Genomic DNA, 22341 nt, shown 5'->3' on the forward strand with positions numbered 1-22341 from the left:
AGGGCGAGGTTTTGTTTTGTTTTCATATCTTTATCCTGCATTGCGGGAAAGCGGACTTGAGCGCTATGCATCGGTGTAGCCTACGCCTTTCGACGTAGGCTACACCTTACCCACGCTGCAGCCGATGGCAATGTCTGTTTACGGAGGTCTACTCTACTTATGACTTAAATTTGGTAGGCTACTGTAGGCTACTACCGTACCCATTACTCGAAATCGATCACTGCGGGTAGAGGCAATTATCGTAAAGTTTCTTGCCCAGAGAAACAACACCAAGTGCGGGTGGATGGAGTCGAACATGCAGGCTCTCGACTGCGAGCCCAACGCGCTAACCACTCGGCCACTGCTGCTTGGTATTTACAGATTGAAATTGTTACATGCTCTTTCAAGATAAAGTGCGGTCAAAGCCATCGTGCAGTTGCACTCTAAAGTCGCGTCAGGGTTGTCAGACAGCTTTTGAGAAAAAGAGCCAAGTAATGTCTAAAAAAGGGCCAAACTGGATAAAAAAGAGCCAAATTGTACAATAAGGTTAATAACGTTGCTAATAAAACATAATAACGTTAACAACGTCAATAACGTTACAACATTACAACAACACAGTCTTCTACATTCTACAAGAACAATTCCAAATCTTCATCTTCTACAGTGTTTCCACTCGAATCTTTGGCATTGGCATAAACATTGTCAGCTAAACACTGTCTAAAAAATCGTAAACACTTTTCAGTCTCAATTTCCAAAAGACATTTATTTAAATAGCTAGTTTGATAGTATGTGCCAACTGCTTCTAAAAAGAGCCAAATATTGAAAACAAAGGGCCAAGGGGCCAAACAATTTTTTTTGCGCCAACTGCCTCTAAAAAGGGCCAATCTGGCAAGCCTGAGTCGCGTATGCTTTAATAAACATATGAAGGTGGCAGCATTAAGAAAATAGTGAAACTAAAAATCTAAAACCTTAAATGATAATTATAATATATAAAAACATAAAATCTCTTTTCTTTTCTTTAAATAAGTAGGCTATAGTATTGTTACTTATTGCAGCCATCAAACTTTCTCGTTGACAGTAAAAATAGAGTGCATAAAATCGGTCATTTTTGTATACTTGGCTGGCATAAAATATAAAAATATCAAGAGAACTATGAGTCAATGACCCAGAGCAAACAGTTGTGCAGTAAAGATCACCTGCAAGTTTGTTCGGCAAACGTGATCAACCTCTTTTGACAAACGAAAATTTACCTAGAAAATTTATCTAACTCGAGCAATATTAAAAAAATTCTAACAATTAAAGTTGATCAATGATCACTCATGCTGTTACAGGAGAAGCAGCAACAAAGCACTGAAGACTAAGGCATGCTTGAATAACCAGATGCATATAGCCTCTCAGTCCCCAGTCTTTTCGGAATAATTTTCCTTTTTTTGCATAAAAAAGTTATCTGTAAATAAATGCGAGACATAAAATGCGATCTGGCTTAATTTCGTAAATCTTTAATTTTCGATAATCTAATAATTTTCGAAATCGCATTTTATGCCTCGCATTTATTCGCGGATGACTTTTTTAGGCGGAAAAATGAAAAATTATTCTGCCAGAATGACGGTTGTCTGTGAGGCTGCATTCGTTCACATTATATGGTAGGAATTAATGATGCAAACCGCGCCGCCCTCGCGGCCGCTTTTGAGTTTTTCGCTGCGTGCAACGCCACGCCGCGTGGAAGGTTGAAATGGCAAAAGCCGCGCCACTTGCCGTAAACTAATGGTGAGAATTAGTGATGCAAACCGCGCCGCGCAAGCGGTTGCTTTTGAGTTTTTCGCTGCGTGCAGCGCCACGCCGCGTGGAAGGTTGAAATGGTAAAGCCGCGCCGCTTGCCTTAAACTTTCCAGAAATAGCACTTATGAAACTTCAAATTTAAATTGGAAACACGAATCACTTTTTTTTCCTTTAACGAAAACCCTAAGTTGGATCTGGAAAGTTATAGCAAATTGCAAATGGCCTGAAGTTGACAGGGTTTTGGGGCTGACTTGTGAGGAAAGCTTGGTCACAGCGGTAAACCATAATCTCTTCGTGGGAAAATTGTAGGCTAACATAAGATTCCCGAATCCGTTTGTCTGCATGTAATGACCGAAAAAGAAACACTCCTTTGAAACGTCTATTCAAAATTGTATTTCTGTAAAATTAGCCACCTGGCTGTCGAAAATGGAGTGCAACGCCGTACACCACTAAAACTTGTCACTACAGAACAGATTACTTGGATAAAAGACGGAAATTTTGTCCAGCTAGCAGCACTAAGCGAAACCGTTAAATTTGCGACTAACTTCAAGCAACAATTTTACGAATGATCAGAATACATGGCAATGTCTCAAACTCACGTACGCAGTTATGTGACGCAATAATCCATATGCATTGTGAAGTAATTCTCAACAGGTGTGATACAAGTCTTACGAACGATGGTGCAATCTCTGCTCATGTTTTAGGAATTTCCATGACGTAAGATTCAGTAGACCTGAACGGTTTTATATGACGTTTGATTTGTATAGAGATTGGCCGTAACAAAGCTGTACGAATGTTTTTGGTTAATAGCCTAGCTAATGCTCAGTTACCAGGCTATAGGCCTAGCGCAACTACCGCATTAGTTACTATTACAGTTAGCCCAGTGAGTTCAGGCTATAAGTTTTACTCTTGATGTCTTGTCTGTCTGTGTAGTGTGTAGTTCATACAACTACTACATTAAAATTGCATTATTGCTTACAAAAAGTGTATAAAAGTCCTGATGCTGGATCCAGAAACATTCTATTTGAAAAAGCATGATGTCTTAGAACTGAGATGCATTGCTGATAAGCAGGGCCGGATTAAGGTGGGGGCTGATGAAGCTGCAGCCCCAGGCCCACCAAACAAATAGGCCCACCGATAACAACTTACTAAGAGCAACTGACATGCGTATTGTCAGGATCAAAAGAATAAGGCAGTGGCTATTTGAATGAACTACGAATGAATTAACTACGAATGCTCTTTGACTTAACTATTTGAATATTTTGTTAAATACTATATTACATAGAATATTAAATACTATATGAACTAAATACTAACTGAACTAAATACTATATGAACTACTATACTATATGAAGAATATTAAATACTATTAGAACTATTTGAATTAACTACGAATGCTAACTGTGTAAACCAGTGGTTTTTAACCAGGGGGGTGCCTCCCCAGGGGGCGTCAGCTAATTTCCAATGGAGGTGCGAGCCCTAACCGTTAATTTAATTGAGTTATGGTCGTGCATAATGGAACGGTTTCATAAAACTAGTCGGGCACTGCAGGATGGCAAAACTACTTTGAATAAGGCAACAAATCTTCTTCATGATGTAGGCTACATGACTTTGTTCAAACATCAAAATCCCAATTTCAAGAATTCGAAGAAAAGGGTAGAGTATTAAGTGGCTGTCATCATTATATTGAAGAAATTTCAAGAAAGCAGAGAAGAAAAGTAATGCTTGGATAGCGGAGGTGGATCTGAAGACACATCACTTGATCCATCGAGCAGATTCATAGTTAACTCATATTTGCCAAACATTGCCCAAATTATTTTGTGTATGAAATCCCGAATTGCAGCATACGATCGTCTTCAAATAATATTGTCGTTTCTGGCGAAATTGAACACCATGTCTAACTGAAACATTGAAGAGAGTGCAAAAACATTGCTTCACAATTATCCAGATCAGTGATTCCCAACCGCAGCTACAAGCTAGCCTTCTTGCGGCTCTCGTTGACCCCTGAAAATCCCACAAAAAAATATAAAAAAATCTGGTGCTGGTTTAGCATCGGCCGCCTTGGTTAGTGACGTCATTAAAATGTGTGACGTCATGCAAAAAAACGCAACTACTTTTAAAAAGGGTGCAAAAACGCGGAACAGAAGTAAAAGCGGAAAGGCTATTGATTTTTTAATATTTGTAGTGAATAGTGCCTCCTAGCTTTCTCATTTCTGCTCGGATTTTAACAATTTTCCTATCGTTGGAAAGCATAATGCCTCATCTACCCGCATGGATTAATTGTCAGTCTAAAGTAGGCATTACATTTATGTAGCGCTAACTTAAACTTTACTATTTTGTACCAATTCTCCGCAATTCATTTTTTACAATAAAAATACCAAACCAACACAAATTAAAAGATTATGTCTTGGTTTATTCATATGTTAACTTTCACATTTATATCTAAGCCACAAAACGAGCAATCGTTGTTCAAACGTAACCGCTCGACGAAGCTTTTTTCCAATGCATTTTTCAAGGCGATTCGATCGTGGTTCAGTATGAGCCGCCCACAGTTTGCTGTGATCGATGAATAGGCCTACTGCCTCCACCAAATATGCTGTAGCTTTCTCATTTCTGCTCAGATTCTAACAATTTTACTATCGTTGGATGGCATGATGCTTCATCTACCCGAATGGATTAATTGCCAATCTAAAGTATGCATTATATTTATGTAGCATTAACTTAAACTTTACTATTTTGTACCAATTCTCCGCAATTTATTTTTTACAATAAAAATACCAAACCAACACAAATTAAAAGAGTATGTCTTGGTTTATTCATATGTTAACTTTCACATTTACATCTAATCCACAAAACGAGCAATCGTTGTTCAAACGTAACCGCTCGACGAAGCTTTTTTCCAATGCATTTTTCAAGGCGATTCGATCGTGGTTCAGTATGAGCCGCCCACAGTTTGCTGTGATCGATGAATACTGCCTCCACCAAATATGCTGTAGCTTTCTCATTTCTGCTCGGATTCTAACAATTTTACTATCGTTGGATGGTATTATGCTTCATCTACCCAAATGGATTAATTGCCAATCCAAAGTAGGCATTATATGTATGTAGCGTTAACTTAAACTTTACTATTTTGTACCAATTCTCCGCAATTCATTTTTTACAATAAAAATACCAAACCAACACAAATTAAAAGAGTATGTCTTGCTTTATTAACCTAACAACTTTCACGTTTATATGTTATCTACAAAACAAGAAATCATTGTTCAAACGTAACCGCTCGACGAAGCTTTTTTCCAATGCATTTTTCAAGGCGATTCGATCGTGGTTCAGTATGAGCCGCCCACAGTTTGCTGTGATCGATGAATACTGCCTCCACCAAATATGCTGTAGCTTTCTCATTTCTGCTCGGATTTTAACAATTTTACCATCGTTGAAAAGCACGATACTGCATCTATCCGAATCAATTGGTTGCATGTCCAAGGTATACAATACATTTATCTAACGCTAATGTAAACTTTACTATTATAACATCAATTACTCCAAAAGTGATATGACATTTGGACAACACCATAAACACCAAACAGACTTAAGCAATGATATCCATAAGCAGACAATAGGCAAAAAGTGTTTACTAATTCCCTTTAACTGTGTCTTGCTTGAACATTTTTAATTATTCCAGACATGTTGGATCAATGTGCTTGGCCTACGCAGTTTTTGAAGTCAAGATTCAGTTGGTCAAGCAAAAATAGTAGGATAGGCTACACATTTAGCCAAACACAGCAGCACCACTTTTCAAGATTAAACAATAGAAACCCTTTAATGATGCAAAAAGCAGTAGTCTTAACAGCATCAAATTTTACGTCTTGAAGCAGTTTAACATCGCCTATCTTAATAGGAGAAGTAGAATGGGTTGACTTTGGTCCAGTTATGAGACACCGCTTACTTTAATTTTGCAATGGTTCTGGGAGTCTTAGATATATTGGCAAAACTCGCTCTTTCAATGCAGTTTCGTTTAAAATAAGGCAAGCTTTGTTTTAGAGACATAGAAACTGAAAGCATTATTCTCAATCTCGTGACGTCACACGCGTGCCAAAGGGAGAGTTGTAACCCTCACCCCCCCCCCCCCCTTGGCTACGCCACTGTGTTGTACATTACAGGTAGATCATCTATGCCAGTGGTTCTCAGCCGGGAATCCGCGGACCCCAAGGGGTCTTAGAGCGATTTCAGAGAATGCGTGAAAGTTTCCGAGTTTGCAGCATGATTGATAAATTACGAAATTTAAAAGTAGGATGTGCTTCATTTGTGTATTACCGTGATTCTCAAACTGTAGCCTACCTCGCGACGTTCTGGTGCGTCGTTTGAAATTTCAAACGACATCGTAAGAAGGTTTGGTTTCCTGACTATTCAAAAGCTTTTTTTAGGGCTACCAAAACAGCCCTTTTTAGGGCTACTCAACAATACAAAGAGTAGTCCATGTTGTGCAAATTTTACACTTAAAAACGACAAAGCTTTCACAGCCATAACAGAGAAATTGTTTCGTTTGTTTGGATAGGTATGCTATAGGCTACTCTCTAAACAATTCTGAGGAGAGAGAGTTTAAACTTGAATTGTGTTGCGTGTACTTTGAAGTGAAGAAGTTACCAAAACGGCTAGCGTCTTGCTCTTGCTCTAGCTGTGAGAAACATCAGTTTGTCCCATTATGACATTTATACTGTAACACTTTTGTCTTGAACGCGTTGCGACAACATAGCCCACTGTACAGACAATGACACATCACAGATGCAATACAACAAAAGCCGAGACATATAATCAGTACATTGACAAGGAGGTACATTTTTTGGACTCGGACCCGAGATGATTTGAAGGTCCCGCAACCCTTCCGAGAGGTCCGGGAAATTGAAGAAACTAAGTCATATATTTATACAAAGTGCGTTTTTGTTAGAAGTGCCTTGATTAGGGGCCCGCGAATCTCATGGGTACCGAGCAGGTGCTCCGAGAGGGGGAGGGAAGTCGGGCAACTTTCTTCCCTAGCAAAGCACTGTAAAGGAAAAACGAGTAGTTTTTCGTTTATTTAAGTTTGAAGGGGTCCCTTTTTGGGGTCTGCTACTATTCGGTGAGTCCGATTCGGTGAGTCCGATTCGGTGAGTCTGATTCGGTGAGTTCCTAACCTCTAACCCCTAACCCTAACTCCTAACCCCTAACCCTAAAACGGCAATGATAATTAGGCCACGGTACCCGATAATTAAAAAAAAAATTGAAAAAATCCCCCGTTAAGGGATCGGACTCACCGAATCGGACTCACCGAATCGGGCCATTCCGCCCTTTTTGCCACAAAAACAATAGTGTACCAACTTAAAAAATTAACAAATTTTTGGATGAAATAGGCAGTTCCAAACATTTTTCGATCATGGATAGATGCTACTTCAGATGTTTCTTATCAAGAACAAATCATTCCGTAAAATGGGTTGACATTGGCCATCAGGGGTGACTTTGTACCAAACAAAAAAATGTTACTGGTTAACTTGAGCAACTTAAAATATTTCTGCAATATTTTGGTCATTTGCATAGGTTTGTAAATATCCTCTTTTGTGTGTTTTCAGAATTTTTTAAGAAAAATGTGAATTCAGTTGTTCACTCTGGAGGATCCAATATGGCCGCCAAATAACATCAAAAAATAACTTTGCAAACTTTTACCTGGCACGCCAGTGTCTGACCATACTGGGTATGCCAAGCATTGACAGAAAGTAGGTCTTAGCTCTAGGTTCAGTATTAATTATGTAATTTGGCTGCTGGCCATTTGCTTCTTTCACCTAGGTGGCTATATAGTCACCCCTTGACATGTAGAAAATATGGTGTGACTTTGGCCACTTTTGTATGATGTTAATCCACTTTTTATCGTTTATTGCAGAATATTAGCTGTGTTAGTGATCTATTTTCTTCAATTTTGGCTTGATGGAGTGCAGATTAATATTTCAAAAATTGACATACCTATAGGAAATACAAACGGAAACCAGGTGCCAGGCCATATATTAGTGGTACATTTTCGTTCGATTAACTTGATCCGTAATCACCAGTGCTGATTGTTGAAAGTATTTTAAAAACTCTGAAAGAGGCCAGTGACACCCCTTTTTGGGGTTGGCAATGAGCATGTCTTGAAAAAAGATTACTGCTTATAGTTTTTTTAAAACACTGGAGTGAAAACCACTTATAGTTTGTTTTTTTTTTTAAACTCTACGCATGGACCAAATGACTTCAAACTTAGTAACATGTAAGGGCTCTTGATAGCCCTCAATATGGGTAAACTAAAGTTTTCTCCCAGAACCATTGTAAAATTAAAGTAAGCGGTGTCTCATAACTGGACCAAAGTCACCCCATTCTACTTCTCCTATTAAGATAGGCGATGTTAAACTGCTTCAAGACGTAAAATTTGATGCTGTTAAGACTACTGATTTCTGCATCATTAAAGAGTTTCTATTGTTCAATCTTGAAAAGTGGTGCTGCTGTGTTTGGCTAAATGTGTAGCCTACTATTTTTGCTTGACCAACTGAATCTTGACTTCAAAAACTGCGTAGGCCAAGCACATTGATCCAAAATGTCTGGAATAATTAAAAATGTTCAAGCAAGGTTCAATTAAAGGGAATTAGTAAACACTTTTTGCCTATTGTCTGCTTATGGATATCATTGCTTAAGTCTGTTTGGAGTTCATGGTGTTGTCCAAATGTCAGAGGCCTATCACTTTTGGAGTAATTGATGTTTTAATAGTAAAGTTTACATTAGCGTTAGATAAATGTACTGTATACCTTGGACATGCAACCAATTGATTCGGGTAGATGCAGTATCGTGCTTTCGAACGATGGTAAAATTGTCAAAAAAGCTTCGTCGAGCGGCTACGTTTGAACAACGATTTCTCGTTATTTAGATAATATATAAACGTGAAAGTTGTTAGGTTAATAAAGCAAGACATACTCTTTTAATTTGTGTTGGTTTGGTATTTTTATTGCAAAAATTGAATTGCGAAGAATTGGTACAAAATAGTAAAGTTTAAGTTAGCGCTACATAAATATAATGCATACTTTAGACAGGCAACTAATCCATTCGGGTAGATGAAGCATCATGCCATCCAACGATAGTAAAATTGTTGGAATCCGAGCAGAAATGAGAAAGCTACAGCATATTTGGTGGAGGCAGTATTCATCGATCACAGCAAACTGTGGGCGGCTCATACTGAACCATGATCGAATCGCCTTGAAAAATGCATTGGAAAAAAGCTTCGTCGAGCGGTTACGTTTGAACAACGATTGCTCGTTTTGTGGATTAGATATAAATGTGAAAGTTAACATATGAATAAACCAAGACATACTCTTTTAATTTGTGTTGGTTTGGTATTTTTATTGTAAAAAATAAATTGCGGAGAATTGGTACAAAATAGTAAAGTTTAAGTTAATGCTACATAAATATAATGCATACTTTAGATTGGCAATTAATCCATTCGGGTAGATGAAGCATAATACCATCCAACGATAGTAAAATTGTTAGAATCCGAGCAGAAATGAGAAAGCTACAGCATATTTGGTGGAGGCAGTAGGCCTATTCATCGATCACAGCAAACTGTGGGCGGCTTATAGGCTACTGAACCACGATCGAATCGCCTTGAAAAATGCATTGGAAAAAAGCTTCGTCGAGCGGTTACGTTTGAACAACGATTGCTCGTTTTGTTGATTAGATATAAATGTGAAAGTTAACATATGATTAAACCAAGACATACTCTTTTAATTTGTGTTGGTTTGGTATTTTTATTGTAAAAAATGAATTGCGGAGAGTTGGTACAAAATAGTAAACTTTAAGTTAACGCTACATAAATATAATGCCAACTTTGGATTGGCAATTAATCCATTCGGGTAGATGAAGCATAATACCATCCAACGATAGTAAAATTGTTAGAATCCGAGCAGAAATGAGAAAGCTACAGCATATTTGGTGGAGGCAGTAGGCCTATTCATCGATCACAGCAAACTGTGGGCGGCTCATATTGAACCACGATCGAATCGCCTTGAAAAATGCATTGGAAAAAAGCTTCGTCGAGCGGTTACGTTTGAACAACGATTTTTCGTTTTGTAGATAACATATAAACGTGAAAGTTGTTAGGTTTATAAAGCAAGACACACTCTTTTAATTTGTGATGGTTTGGTATTTTTATTGTAAAAATTGAATTGCTGAGAATTGGTACAAAATAGTAAAGTTTAAGTTAGCGCTAGGTCAATATAATGCATACTTTAAACTTGCAACCAATTTAATCGGATAGATGCAGTATCGTGCTTTGCAACGATGGTAAAACTGTTAAAGTCCGAGCAGAAATGAGAAAGCTACAACACATTTGGTGGAGGCAGTATTCATCGATCACTGCAAACAGTGGGCGGCTTATAGGCTACTGAACCACGATCGAATCGCCTTGAAAAATGCATTGGAAGAAAGCTTCGTCGAGCGGTTACGTTTGAACAACGATTGCTCGTTTTGTGGATTAGATATAAATGTGAAAGTTAACATATGAATAAACCAAGACATAATCTTTTAATTTGTGTTGGTTTGGTATTTTTATTGTAAAAAATGAATTGCGGAGAATTGGTACAAAATAGTAAAGTTTAAGTTAGCGCTACATAAATGTAATGCCTAATTTAGACTGACAATTTATCCATTCGGGTAGATGAGGCATTATGCTTTCCAACGATAGGAAAATTGTTAAAATCCGAGCAGAAATGAGAAAGCTAGGAGGCACTATTCACTACAAATATTAAAAAATCAATAGCCTTTCCGCTTTTACTTCTGTTCCGCGTTTTTGCACCCTTTTTAAAAGTAGTTGCGTTTTTTTGCATGACGTCACACATTTTAATGACGTCACTAACCAAGGAGGCCGATGCTAAAGTTTACCAAAACCAGCACCAAAAATCTATTTATAATAACTAGGGCGATTATTTTATGACTTGTCAAAATTGTTTACGAAGTCAAAATTGTTTACAAACTGTATTGTTGTCGTGTCGTAGAGGTTACATTGTCAGTGAAATTTTCATTTTACATCTTACACAGTGATGTCAGGTTGTTTTTTTGAAAACAAGAAAGTGAATCTAAGAAACAAGCCCAAAACAGGCAAATCAACACAAAGACAAGCCCAATAATTTGCAACCAATACCAATTAGCACAAAGCACGCTTAAAGCACACATAGGCTATCCGCTAAAGCACACGTTAATTATTTGAGTGTTTTCATGCGGCTCCATACGTACTCTGAAGTTTGAAATTCGGCCCCAACACCAAAAAAGGTTGGGAACCACTGATCCAGATGATCTAGATTCTACAAGAATCACTGCCTGGAGAGATGATTCATTTTTCTTCACTGCTAAAACAAAACCATTTTAACAGCAAATGCAGGAAAGAAATTCAAATGTTTAGGTTTATCAATGAAAATGAGTTTATGTATGCATTTCCTAACGTATCTGTTGTAGCCTACTAAGAATGTATCTTTGTCTGATGATATCTAGTTGTTCAGGTGAGCGCTTATTTTCAGTGCTTAAAAGAGTAAAGAATCAACTGCGTGCATCCATTGGGCCAGAAAAGGTTGCATTCCTTAGCTCTACTCTGCATTGAAAACAAAATTTGGTGCTCTTCCACAAGACGCCCTGTTGGTCAACCAGACAAAATGATGACGTCATAATACGTCACACACATTGGAATGGACTATTATGAAGGAGGAAATGCGGGGTGGAAATGCAATGAAACACACCAGAAGGAAATTGTCTCCCATTTATTCATTTGTTGTTCAATTTCAACAAATTTGCTATCGTTGAAAAGCACAAGCATAGACCTAACCAACTAAATTAATACCAAGTCCCAAAATACTACTAGCTCCATCTAGTGGCCACCTAAACTTGATCACATGCAAACCATTGCATTTCAATGGCGAATCGATCGTCTTCCAGTTCACGCCCTGCATGTTCACGATAATTAATTGTCTCCCATTTATTCATTTCTTGCTCAATTTCAACAGATTTGCTATCGTTGAAAATCAAAAGCATAGATCTAACCAACTAAATTAATACCAAGTCCCAAAATACTACTAGCTCCATCTGGTGGCCACCTAAACTTGACCAAATTCAAACCATCACCAAAACTTCATTTTAAATGATAAACAATCTAAATCAAATCCAATTAAAAGAACATGTTACTGTTTATTGGAGGGATAACTTTCATTTTTGTATCTTATTTAATATGCGCGTAATCGTTGTTCGAAGACAGCCCCCCAACGAAGCTTTTGCCCAATGCATTTCAATGGCGAATCGATCGTCTTCCAGTTCACGCCCTGCATGTTCACGATAATTAATTGTCTCCCGTTTATTCATTTCTTGCTCAATTTCAACAGATTTGCTATCGTTGAAAAGCACAAGCATAGATCTAACCAACTAAATTAATATCAAGTCCCAAAATACTACTAGATCTATCTGGTGGCTACCTAAACTTGAGCAAATTCAAACCATTATCAAAACTTCATTTTAAATGATAAGAACATTAAACGACAGCCAAATAAAAGAACATGTTACTGTTTATTAAAGTGCTAACTTTCATTGTTATATATTATTCAATATGCGCGCAATCGTTGTTCGAAGACAGCCCCCCAACGAAGCTTTCGCCCAATGCATTTCAATAGCGAATCGATCGTCTTCCAGTTCACGCCCTGCATGTTCACGATAATTAATTGTCTCCCATTTATTCATTTCTTGCTCAATTTCAAGAGATTTGCTATCGTTGAAAAGCAAAAGCAAGGATCTAACCAACTAAAATAATACCAAGTCCCAAAATACTACTAGCTCCATCTGGTGGCCACCTAAACTTGAGAAAATTCAAACCATTATCAAAACTTCATTTTAAATGATAAGAACATTAAACGACAGCCAAATAAAAGAACATGTTACTGTTTATTGAAGTGCTAACTTTCATTGTTATATATTATTCAATATGCGCGCAATCGTTGTTCGAAGACAGCCCCCCAACGAAGCTTTTGCCCAATGCATTTCAATGGCGAATCGATCGTCTTCCAGTTCACGCCCTGCATGTTCACGATAATTAATTGTCTCCCGTTTATTCATTTCTTGCTCAATTTCAACAGATTTGCTATCGTTGAAAAGCACAAGCATAGATCTAACCAACTAAAATAATACCAAGTCCCAAAATACTACTAGCTCCATCTGGTGGCCACCTAAACTTGACCAAATTCAAACCATCACCAAAACTTCATTTTAAATGATAAACAATCTAAATTAAATCCAATTAAAAGAACATGTTACTGTTTATTGGAGGGCTAACTTTCATTTTTGTATCTTATTTAGTATGCGCGTAATCGTTGTTCGAAGACAGCCCCCCAACGAAGCTTTTGCCCAATGCATTTCAATGGCGAATCGATCGTCTTCCAGTTCACGCCCTGCATGTTCACGATAATTAATTGTCTCCCATTTATTCATTTCTTGCTCAATTTCAACAGATTTACTATCGTTGAAAAGCACAAGCAAGGATCTAACCAACTAAATTAATACCAAGTCCCAAAATACTACTAGCTCCATCTGGTGGCCACCTAAACTTGACCAAATTCAAACCATCACCAAAACTTCATTTTAAATGATAAACAATCTAAATTAAATCCAATTAAAAGAACATGTTACTGTTTATTGAAGGGTTAACTTTCATTTTTGTATCTTATTTAATATGCGCGTAATCGTTGTTCGAAGACAGCCCCCCAACGAAGCTTTTGCCCAATGCATTTCAATGGCGAATCGATCGTCTTCCAGTTCACGCCCTGCATGTTCACGATAATTAATTGTCTCCCGTTTATTCATTTCTTGCTCAATTTCAACAGATTTGCGATCGTTGAAAAGCACAAGCATAGATCTAACCAACTAAATTAATACCAAGTCCCAAAACACTACTAGCTCCATCTGGTGGCCACCTAAACTTGACCAAATTCAAACCATCACCAAAACTTTATTTTAAATGATAAACAATCTAAATTAAATCCAATTAAAAGAACATGTTACTGTTTATTGAAGGGTTAACTTTCATTTTTGTATCTTATTTAATATGCGCGTAATCGTTGTTCGAAGACAGCCCCCCAACGAAGCTTTTGCCCAATGCATTTCAATGGCGAATCGATCGTCTTCCAGTTCACGCCCTGCATGTTCACGATAATTAATTGTCTCCCGTTTATTCATTTCTTGCTCAATTTCAACAGATTTGCTATCGTTGAAAAGCAAAAGCATAGATCTAACCAACTAAATTAATACCAAGTCTTAAAATACTACTAGCTCCATCTGGTGGCCACCTAAACTTGACCAAATTCAAACCATCACCAAAACTTCATTTTAAATGATAAACAATCTAAATCAAATCCAATTAAAAGAACATGTTACTGTTTATTGGAGGGCTAACTTTCATTTTTGTATCTTATTTAATATGCGCGTAATCGTTGTTCGAAGACAGCCCCCCAACGAAGCTTTTGCCCAATGCATTTCAATGGCGAATCGATCGTCTTCCAGTTCACGCCCTGCATGTTCACGATAATTAATTGTCTCCCGTTTATTCATTTCTTGCTCAATTTTAACAGATTTGCTATCGTTGAAAAGCACAAGCATAGTTCTAACCAAATAAATTAATATCAAGTCCCAAAATACTACTACCTCCATCTGGTGGCTACCTAAACTTGAGCAAATTCAAACCATTATCAAAACTTCATTTTAAATGATAAGAACATTAAACGACAGCCAAATAAAAGAACATGTTACTGTTTATTGAAGTGCTAACTTTCATTGTTATATATTATTCAATATGCGCGCAATCGTTGTTCGAAGACAGCCCCCCAACGAAGCTTTCACCCAATGCATTTCAATGGCGAATCGATCGTCTTCCAGTTCACGCCCTGCATGTTCACGATAATTAATTGTCTCCCATTTATTCATTTCTTTCTCAATTTCAACAGATTTACTATCGTTAAAAAGCACAAGCATAGATCTAACCAACTAAATTAATACCAAGTCCCAAAATACTACTAGCTCCATCTGGTGGTCACCTAAACTTGACCAAATTTAAACCATCACCAAAACTTCATTTTAAATGATAAACAATCTAAATTAAATCCAATTAAAAGAACATGTTACTGTTTATTGGAGGGATAACTTTCATTTTTGTATCTTATTTAATATGCGCGTAATCGTTGTTCGAAGACAGCCCCCCAACGAAGCTTTTGCCCAATGCATTTCAATGGCGAATCGATCGTCTTCCAGTTCACGCCCTGCATGTTCACGATAATTAATTGTCTCCCATTTATTTATTTCTTGCTCAATTTCAACAGATTTGCTATCGTTGAAAAGCACAAGCATAGATCTAACCAACTAAATTAATACCAAGTCCCAAAATACTACTAGCTCCATCTGGTGGCCACCTAAACTTGAGCAAATTCAAACCATTATCAAAATTTCATTTTAAATGATAAGAACATTAAACGACAGCCAAATAAAAGAACATGTTACTGTTTATTGAAGTGCTAACTTTCATTTTTATATCTTATTCCATATGCGCGCAATCGTTGTTCGAAGACAGCCCCCCAACGAAGCTTTTGCCCAATGCATTTCAATGGCGAATCGATCGTCTTCCAGTTCACGCCCTGCATGTTCACGATAATTAATTGTCTCCCATTTATTCATTTCTTGCTCAATTTTAACAGATTTGCTATCGTTGAAAAGCACAAGCATAGATCTAACCAACTAAATTAATACCAAGTCCCAAAATACTACTAGCTCCATCTAGTGGCCACCTAAACTTGATCACATGCAAACCATTGCATTTCAATGGCGAATCGATCGTCTTCCAGTTCACGCCCTGCATGTTCACGATAATTAATTGTCTCCCGTTTATTCATTTCTTGCTCAATTTCAACAGATTTGCTATCGTTGAAAAGCACAAGCATAGATCTAACCAACTAAATTAATATCAAGTCCCAAAATACTACTAGCTCCATCTAGTGGCCACCTAAACTTGATCACATGCAAACCATCACCAAAACTTCATTTTAAATGATAAACAATCTAAATTAAATCCAATTAAAAGAACATGTTACTGTTTATTGAAGTGCTAACTTTCATTTTTATATCTTATTCCATATGCGCGCAATCGTTGTTCGAAGACAGCCCCCCAACGAAGCTTTTGCCCAATGCATTTCAATGGCGAATCGATCGTCTTCCAGTTCACGCCCTGCATGTTCACGATAATTAATTATCTCCCATTTATTCATTTCTTGATCAATTTCAACAGATTTGCTATCGTTGAAAAGCACAAGCATAGATCTAACCAACTAAATTAATATCAAGTCCCAAAATACTACTAGCTCCATCTGGTGGCCACCTAAACTTGACCACATGCAAACCATCACTTGTCGATTGTTGTAGAAAAATTAAATCTTCGTGTTTCTTAATAGTTGCACTGAGGTCTCCACAGGGCCTCTGAGAAAAATTTTCAGTAAGGGTACGAAGAGTCATTCCGGGCCCCCCTCTCACTCCGGGCCCTCTTTGTCTTTGGCAAAGCGCGTGATTTTACTTAGGCGTATTGCACACCATACAACATTTTACTGCAGAATTGGTCATCTGTGCGCAATAATAGCATCAGGCTGCAATAAAACTATTATTTAGTGTTTTGTGTTGTGTATAGCCTATCATGTGATCTGTCCCTCGCCAATTTGCGTAGGCTATCCTGCATTGGATTCGTGTGTCAGTTGTTGATGCCGGTGCTGTTGAGAGGTGTCGCTTGTAGCTTACAGCTTTAATGCAAAATTTTCAAATTCATTCATTTATTTCTCTTAGATGTAGCCTATAATTAGTCCTGATGAGGACACTATGATTTGGTGTCGAAAACGTTGGATTTAGTAGTGTTTCTTGTTTTTTGTGTGTTTAATAAAAAATGTTAAATCCACTAACGTTACTGAGTGTTATATGTATCTGGTACAACAAGTCAAGCTCTCTACCAAGGCTCAAACATAACATCTTGTCAAAACATCATCAAATTAATCGTCTGACCAATAAGCTTTCTTCATTAACTTTTGTATTCACAACATGCCTAGCAGAGGTGAACGAAGTTACTTTTTTTTGACTCGGTTCCGTTCCTGCTCCGAAAGTATTGACTCCGGCTCTTGCTCCAACTCCGAAATCCATTTTGAAGTGAAATAAGCGTGAAACTACCTTTTTCAAATAATTTTTAAAAAACACAAAAAAGCCCAAAATCACCAGAGCTTTTTAAAAAAGCCCGGGTTTTTCTCAACCCTGCTTTTGCTTCCCTATGTCCTCCCCCCCCCGAACAGGAGAAAAACCAACTTTTACGATTTAATTTTGGGTGCTTTAAAACGAAACATTTTTGCACGTAAAGCATTTTCCGGGCCCTTTTGCTACATTACGGGCCCCCAGGACTAGAGGATAACAACTTTTATGCTTGAATTTAGTCGTTTAGGGTGGTTTTAACCATCATTTTTTTGCGTAAAGTATAAAATTACAATTTCGGGCTTCCCAACAATCACAGGCCTGGGCCCTCAAGGGTATGCCGTACCCTCAGTACCCTCTTCTCATAGGCCCTGAGTCTCCAAGCAAAATATTCAAACACAAACGGTTTTGAAACAACAAATATTCGTGCTTCTACGAAAAGCATACTATGTGGCTTCAGGCCACATCATCACTATTGATGAACACGAATATTTGCCATTTGTTGATAACGTACAGATCTGTTCGGAGGATTTGTTGAGGAATCAGCATCAAATCGGTGGACCTGGCCAGTGGCCACATCGTCGCTATCGGTGAGTCCTTGGTGGCCAGACCAAAACGAGGAAATTCACAAGGGCGCCCAGTGCCACAGCAGTGGATCTTCGGCGGGATTGACACCACAACAAAGTAAGTTATATAATATGTGCATGTTTACGCACTACAACTAGGTCTACGCCTAGTCAACTACGTTCGAGCAGGTGAGCAATATCACTTGGGCTTGGGATTTGAAGGAATATTTGACACTTTTATTTAACCCACCCTACTTAGGGCACTTTCTTTTGCTTCTCAATGCCTGTAGATATCCCTAGTAAATTGTGCTATTAGAGAATGCTTCATCGTAATGGTACCGCGGCGGGACAGGGCTACACTGGAGGCAGAAATTCTACGCCACATCGCACAGGAACAGAGATCCATTCCGATGAATGGGGTACATACTCTAATTTGTCTAGTGAGTGTTTCTTGTAGTTCTATTTTAAAATGACATACACTAACATGTAAACACTTAACGTGGATTATGTTAAACATTAAATGGATTAGATGAAGTACATAAAATGCATGTAGATTAAACATTTGTGTATACTAGGTGTACTGAGAGTAAAAATGTGTAGGGGAGATGTGGCACCCATGGGACGAATATGACATTATTTCTAATAAAACGTTATTTTAAAGCAAATCATGAATTAAAGCAATTTTATTGCAAAGTTTAGTCATTGTTTCATAACATGAAATCAAAACAGCGATGACTGTAGGCTAATATTCTTTATTGTTTTTTTTTATCATTATTAAAAAGTGTCAGACAACTGTCCCATAGGTTGCTTACACACATGATCAATGGGACAAGGGGCTATGTCCCAGGGGACACTTTGCTAGATAGGCTACATCAATTGATTGTCAAGGGTATGATGGAATGAAAGAGACTCAAGAGAAAAGAAGCAGAACGTGGTTTCTTGGTTTTCATCAATAAATAGACCCGCTTTTCTTTTCAGACATGATAAAATAAGACACTTTAAAGGTTCAATGAATTGAAATCTAAAAAGGTATATACTTTTGCCATGATCTATAGCAAAGTGTAGTGTAATAAGGCTTTTTAAGATTGTACAAAATAAAGCAGTAGCTCTTATCTCATTCCTAGTGAAAAATACTTTTTAAGTGAAAAAAATTCCTTTCAGCCTTAAAATAACGTAGGATTATGTCCCAAAAGTGATTGCTTGCACAGTCCCATTGGTCATTCAAACACCAGTTTGTGTTTAGCTTGTCTGAAGACATATCACAGTACAACGTGTACTTTTCTGTTGTGATAGCATCAGACCCAACCATATGGCTTAAACTGTCATGCCAGGTCCCACTTGATACAACTTATTCATAGTGTAGAAATTGTTAACAAAAGTTAACCATTTAAAGTTACTTTGGGAGCAGAAAAAACAATCAACTGACCTCGCCACTTAACTGCACAGCTCCTTTTCAAAAAGCACGATGGCTCATGTCAAAAGAATTATGCATCCAATAAAAATATATTTACCAATTTAACATGTTTTTGTTATTTCTATTTGGAAACCGTTGCAGCAAGCATTTTACGCTGAAACTTATTTAAAGTTGCTTTCGTATTTTTTTAGATCTTGGATATCGCCACCAAACGGTCAACCATCACCATCATTATGGTTCGGCCACAGGGGTGTGGCACCACAAGGCACATGATACCTGGGTATCTTGATGAATTTATGTGGCGACATCAGTTTCCACGGGGACGACATTTTCCGGAAGTTCTCCGCGTCATAAGGGAGTCCTATCCCTTACTGTAGCCACCACATCGTCCATTTGCCAAAAAAAAACAGCCCTTTTCAGGGCTACCTAATGATAAAAAAGAGTTGCTGCCCACATACTTTGTGATATTTATTCTATAACAAACAAACTAGGCTAACAAAAGTGCAATGTCAGATGAAACAAAATAATTGTTTTAACTTACGGTACGTTTGTAACATGATTTTTGTGTGTCAACGTTTAAGGATTGGACCTATGAATCATTTTGTTTACACGCACGAATGCCTTTGGGAAAACGACTTCGTGTGGTAATGAAAGAACACGAGAATGCAAGCCCAAGTCATTTCATTACGGTTTCGTTACTTACCTTTGATCCATATTTAAGCCTAGGTTCATTAGGCTTAGCCTACGTGTTCTGAAAAAATTTCTTGGCTAAGCTTTGAACAAAACATAAGCTAAGTATCCGCATCCACTGTCTCGCTGGTTGTTGTTGCTTTTTATTATTTGCAGAGGTTTCTCCATCCAAATAGGAACAATTTTCTGGCTCCTGCACTTGGAGCTGACATCACTTGCTTCCTCAACCGAGCTTTTCCAGTTGATGTCGACTGAGGGCCGAGTGACAAGAATTCTTCCACCACCTCCGAAAGGATCAAAGTTCTACACCGCTCTAGAGCACACATCGCTTTCCTATTGATCAGTGTTTGTTACATCACTTGATTCGGACAAGCCATTACACCACCAATTAGGCTATTTGTGTGCCTGATCCTAATCCTTTCTATGACTTTAGCATTTTATCAATATAAATGGGAGACAATTAATTATCGTAATCACGCAATGTGAATCCAGAAAGACGATCGATTCGTCATTGAAATGCATTGTGCAAAAGCTTCGTTGGGAGGCTGTCTTCGAACAACGATTGCTCGTATATTCAATAAGGTATAACAATGAAAGTTAGCACTTCAATAAACAGTAACATGTTCTTTTAATTGGCTGTCGTTTAATGTCTTTATCATTGCAAATAAACTTTTGATAATGGTTTGAATTTGGTCAAGTTTAGGTGGCCACCAGATAGAGCTAGTAGTATTTTGGGACTTGGTATTAATTTAGTTGGTTAGATTTATGCTTGCGCTTTTCAACGATAGCAAATCTGTTGAAATTGAGCAAGAAATGAATAAATGGGAGACAATTAATTATTGTGATCACGCAGGGCGTGAACTGGAAGACGATCAATTCGCCATTGAAATGCATTGGGCAAAAGCTTCGTTGGGGGGCTGTCTTCGAACAACGATTGCGCGCATATTGAATAATATATAACAATGAAAGTTAGCACTTCAATAAACAGTAACATGTTCTTTTATTTGGGTGTCGTTTAATGTTATTATCATTTAAAATGAAGTTTTGATAATGGTTTGAATTTGCTCAAGTTTAGGTAGCCACCAGATGGAGCTAGTAGTATTTTGGGACTTGATATTAATTTAGTTGGTTAGATCTATGCTTGTGCTTTTCAACGATAGCAAATCTGTTGAAATTGAGCAAGAAATGAATAAACGGGAGACAATTAATTATCGTGAACATGCAGGGCGTGAACTGGAAGACGATCGATTCGCCATTGAAATGCATTGGGCAAAAGCTTCGTTGGGGGGCTGTCTTCGAACAACGATTACGCGCATATTAAATAAGATACAAAAATGAAAGTTAACCCTTCAATAAACAGTAACATGTTCTTTTAATTGAATTTAATTTAGATTGTTTATCATTTAAAATGAAGTTTTGGTGATGGTTTGAATTTGGTCAAGTTTAGGTGGCCACCAGATGGAGCTAGTAGTATTTTGGGACTTGGTATTAATTTAGTTGGTTAGATCTATGCTTGTGCTTTTCAACGATAGTAAATCTGTTGAAATTGAGCAAGAAATGAATAAATGGGAGACAATTAATTATCGTGAACATGCAGGGCGTGAACTGGAAGACGATCGATTCGCTATTGAAATGCATTGGGCGAAAGCTTCGTTGGGGGGCTGTCTTCGAACAACGATTGCGCGCATATTAAATAAGATACAAAAATGAAAGTTAGCACTTCAATAAACAGTAACATGTTCTTTTATTTGGCTGTCGTTTAATGTTCTTATCATTTAAAATGAAGTTTTGATAATGGTTTGAATTTGCTCAAGTTTAGGTGGCCACCAGATGGAGCTAGTAGTATTTTGGGACTTGGTATTATTTTAGTTGGTTAGATCCTTGCATTTGCTTTTCAACGATAGCAAATCTGTTGAAATTGAGCAAGAAATGAATAAACGGGAGACAATTAATTATCGTGAACATGCAGGGCGTGAACTGGAAGACGATCGATTCGCTATTGAAATGCATTGGGCGAAAGCTTCGTTGGGGGGCTGTCTTCGAACAACGATTGCGCGCATATTGAATAATATATAACAATGAAAGTTAGCACTTTAATAAACAGTAACATGTTCTTTTATTTGGCTGTCGTTTAATGTTCTTATCATTTAAAATGAAGTTTTGATAATGGTTTGAATTTGGTAAAGTTTAGGTAGCCACCAGATGGAGCTAGTAGTATTTTGGGACTTGGTATTAATTTAGTTGGTTAGATCCTTGCTTGTGCTTTTCAACGATAGTAAATCTGTTGAAATTGAGCAAGAAATGAATAAATGGGAGACAATTAATTATCGTGAACATGCAGGGCGTGAACTGGAAGACGATCGATTCGCCATTGAAATGCATTGGGCAAAAGCTTCGTTGGGGGGCTGTCTTCGAACAACGATTACGCGCATATTAAATAAGATACAAAAATGAAAGTTAGCCCTCCAATAAACAGTAACATGTTCTTTTAATTGGATTTGATTTAGATTGTTTATCATTTAAAATGAAGTTTTGGTGATGGTTTGAATTTGGTCAAGTTTAGGTGGCCACCAGATGGAGCTAGTAGTATTTTGGGACTTGGTATTATTTTAGTTGGTTAGATCCTTGCTTTTG

Source organism: Aplidium turbinatum, chromosome 1 (assembly GCF_918807975.1).
Source record: "Aplidium turbinatum chromosome 1, kaAplTurb1.1, whole genome shotgun sequence".
Classification (NCBI taxonomy): Eukaryota; Metazoa; Chordata; class Ascidiacea; order Aplousobranchia; family Polyclinidae; genus Aplidium; species Aplidium turbinatum.